Genomic DNA, 4253 nt, shown 5'->3' on the forward strand with positions numbered 1-4253 from the left:
AGTAGTTCCTGAGCTTATGCATGGATGCCAGTTCCCTTCGGAATAGCAAATAGCATCAGACCCTCTTACAAAAGCCCTGCCTGTGGAGGGGAGAATAGCCAACTTGGAAAAGAAGGGTGTGTGTCCTGAAAAAAAGCCTCCTTCAGAATGAAAGACTGTCTGCAGAATGCCATGTTTTGTGGTGTGCCCCCTGGTGGCACAGCACAGAGTTACCACACACGTAAGGTGAATTCTCCAGGTGGAAGAGAACAAGCCACTAGTGCCTGAAACTCTTTCCAGGTGCTTTCTGCTTGGGCTTTGTTCTCACAGATTGCCCCCAGGATTCTGACTCTCTGTCTCTGTCTGTCTGTCTGTCTCTGTCTCTGTCTCTCTGTCTCTCTCTGTCTCTTTCTCTGGGGCTTCAACTCAGGGCTTAAGTGCTATCCCTGAGTTTTTGTTTTCTTTCTTTTTTTCTCAAGGCTAGTGTTCTACCACTAAGTCACAGCTCAATTTCTGGCTTTTTGGTGGAACACTGGGGCCAAGAGTCTCACGGTTGAGCTGGCTTTGAACTGTGATCCTCAGATCTCAGCCTACCGAGTAGCTACTATTACACATGTGAGCAACTGGTACCTTACCTCAATGCGGTTTTGATTTCATTTACCTGGTGGCTGAAGTATTTTCCATGCTTTAGTGGGCAATTATACTTCTTCTTTTGAGAAATCTCTATTCAATTAAGTTGCTGGTTTAATAACTGGATTATTTGTTCCTTTTTTTTAGTTATTAATTCCTTCTTTGATGAATGTTCCCTTATATGTAGTGACCTTCTTTGCCTCTTCTGACTAGTTTTAGCTTGAAGTTTGTTTTGTCAAATTTGAGTGTAGCTTGCTTTCAGATTCTGTTTGATTGGATGAAATATCATTTTCAATTCTTTCAATTTCTGTCTGTGAAATTGTCTGGGAGTCTCTTTTAGACACTATAGAATAAGACCTTTCTTTCTTTCCTTCTTTCTCTTTCTCTTTCTTTCTTTTCTTTTTATCCATTCAACCGAGGCTGGGAATATGGCCTAGTGGCAAGAGTGCTTGCCTCCTATACATGAATCCCTGGGTTCAATTCCCCAGCACCATATATATAGAAAACGGCCAGAAGTGGTGCTGTGGCTCAAGTGGTAGAGTGCTAGCCTTGAGCAAAAAGAAGCCAGGGACAGTGCTCAGGCCCCAAGTCTCAGGCCCAGGACTGGTAAAATAAATAAATAAATAAAATCTGTTCAACCAGTCTGTGTCTTCTAAGTGAAAAGTTAATGTCATTTACATTTAGGGTCTTTATATTGAGAAGTATATGTTAATTCTTGTCTTCTTCATTTTATTGTTTTGCCACTTTACTGACTCAATATTTGTTATTTTCCCATTTCTCATGAATCTATTCTCCTAGTGAGAGTTCTTTCCTGATCTTTCATTTCTCTTTTTTCCTTCTGTGTGTATCTTCTTAACATCTACATTGCTGTCTTAGTGATCATGCACTGATTTAATTTATGCTTATTATGGAAGGTCTCTGTTTCTCCTTTGATTTTAAGGAATGAATAAACTTGTAGTCTTGTTTAGCAGTCATTTCATTTCATGGCTCCAATTTCATCAGTCCATACTCTTTTGGGCCTTAATGCTTCTATTGAGAACTCTTCTGTTATTGTGATAGGTTGGTAAGTAAATCAGTGCTTCTCTTGCAGCTTTTTCTATTCATTCTTTTTTCTTTTGGGGGTTTTAAAGGTCCTATTTTCTTAGATTATTTTTCTTACCCTAGATTTAGAAGAATTTGTATTATATTTTCATCAAGTAAGTTTCCTATGCCTTTTAATTTATATCTTTGTTTCCTCTCTATACCACAGACTCACAGGTCTCTTCATTGTGTCCCAGAGGTCTTACATGTTTTAATCATGATTGATTTTTTTTTCTTTATTGATATTTGAATGTAATAAATTTGGGGGAGGGGCTGGGAATATGGCCTAGTGGCAAGAGTGCTTGCCTCATATACATGAAGCCCTGGATTTGATTCCTCAGCACCACATATATAGAAAAAGGCCAGAAGTGGCGCTGTGGCTCAAGTGGTAGAGTGCTAGCCTTGAGCAAAAACAAGCCAGGGACAGTGCTCAGGCCCTGAGTTCAAGTCCCAGGACTGGCAAAAAAAAAAGAGAATCAAAATTTTGGGTACTGGGGATTGAACTCAGGGCCTTATGCTTGCTACGTAGGTGTTTTATCACTTGAGCCATAGGCTAATTACTCTTTTAGCTCTAGTTGTTTTTTTGAATAGAGTCTCCTGTTCATGACTGGACTGGCCTAGAATACAACCATAGTAATACTTTCAATATAGATGGGATGACAGGCATGTGCTTCCACACTCAGCTTTTATTGGTTGAGATGGAGTCTCATGAAATATTTCCCTGGACTAGCCTCAAATCACAATCTTTTGCTCTGTGAATCCCAGACAGCTAGGGTTATAGGCATATGCAATCTTTTTAAACATCTTTAATCCCTAAAGTTCTTCCTTCTGCTTAACCTAGTCTATTGATACTACTTCCCATTGAGTTTTAAAATTTGGTTTATTAAGTTTTTTGTTTCCAACCCTTCATTTCTCCCCACCCCCAAATTTCTATCTCTTTGCTGAATTTCTTCCAAGTTCTTCACTTTCTCATCCAAGTTGGTGGCTTTGTCTTTCAAGTGTTGAATTGGTCTTTTTACTTCATTCATTTGTTTACATAAGTCCTTTTTGTCATCATTGATTTATGCAATTTTACTGAAGGAAAATGAATCAATTACTATCAGAGCTATTAGCTGATCATTCATCCATTAACAACTTGCATCATTTATTCTGTGCTATATTAAACAGTGTATTGGAAGATAGATTAACTAATAGCTCCAAGACTCCTAACAATTTAAATGAAAATTACAAAAATGTTTGAGACCCTATTTTGGAATAGAAGGGTGTTTTCTAGTTTCCATTCTCTGTAGAATGAGAACAGGTCATTTTCCTTTGTTGACATGCATAAAATATGTCACATTTTCTGTTCTGCTGATGCTATAAATTCAATACCAATTCTCCAGCCACATCAGTTATGAGCATACAGTATATCATGTAACCTCAAATCTCTAACAGTGGAAGGCTTAAACAAGAATGGATGCTGTTAGGGTGTTGTTTCCTTTGATGTGACAACTGAGCCTCCATCTCCTCCCTGTCATATGGTTTCTTCAGCATGTTGGAGCAGTGAGGAATGGTTTAGTCTCATAACCAAGTTAAGAGTAAAGATATTGGCCACATAATACACATGATCCACTTTTAAAAATATTTCTGGATCTTGGGCAACTGTTGTCTTGTAACTACTTTATAGTTTCTAAAAGCAGTTATTGTCCAAAGCTGGAAGAACTTAAGTCTTCTCAGATGAGCATGTGAATGAGCGGAGGGAAGTAAACAAAAAGTAAAAAAAAAAATAAAAAAATTATATATATATATATATATATATATATATATATATATATATATATATATGAGGTCTGATAGGGGAGCAGCAGGATAAGAAATAAAAAAAGGAACAGTAAAGTTTATTCCAGCTATAATGCAGGTCATTCTGACTTTAAGGTAGCATCACATGGTATACTTCTGAGTCCATTCCGGAGACATTCTGTTGTACTTATCTCTGTCTGTTGTATAGATCCGTGCAATCTCTGGCACTAGGGGGTCATCTGGGTTTGGATCACACAGCAGTGAACAAATGGGTAAAAGAAACTTTAGCAATAGTTAGAGCAGGAGGCCACTGTGACCTGAGAACATCAAGACAAATGCTGCCATTACTGTTGATATTTGGATGATCAATTCTTGTTGCAAACCGCAACCTTAGGTGGTTTGAAGGGGTAGTCTGCAGGAAAATGAATGGTCAAAAAGAACACGCCGCCTTGATCTGGGTTGTCCTTAGGTCCCATAATGGTGGCTTGCCAGTGAAACCTGTCCTTCTCAACTGGACCTGCAGAACGGGTGTGCTAGAGGCTCTGTCACAGGTCTTGTGTTTTGATGGCATGATTCGTGTCTGTTGGGATGGAAATCTGCTCTGGTCTTATCCAGGATCTTGTGGGTGACACCGTGCTCTTCAAGTCTCAACCTTCAGAAAGGAGAAGACAAGTGTACAACAAGACAACCAGGGGGGCCGGAAGTCCCGCCCAGTGCTGGCGTCACTGCCACGTGGATTGGACCCGCAGGAGGGGGCGTGGCACTAAGGAACGGTTGGACAGTGG

At 39.4% G+C, this 4253-nt stretch overlaps 1 pseudogene; it reads right to left on the reverse strand.

The window, feature by feature from the left end:
- Positions 1-3562: 3562 nt before the first annotated feature.
- Positions 3563-3959, reverse strand: LOC125356917 (annotated as a pseudogene).
- Positions 3960-4253: the final 294 nt, after the last annotated feature.

This window comes from Perognathus longimembris, chromosome 8 (genome assembly GCF_023159225.1).
Source record: "Perognathus longimembris pacificus isolate PPM17 chromosome 8, ASM2315922v1, whole genome shotgun sequence".
NCBI lineage: Eukaryota > Metazoa > Chordata > Mammalia > Rodentia > Heteromyidae > Perognathus > Perognathus longimembris.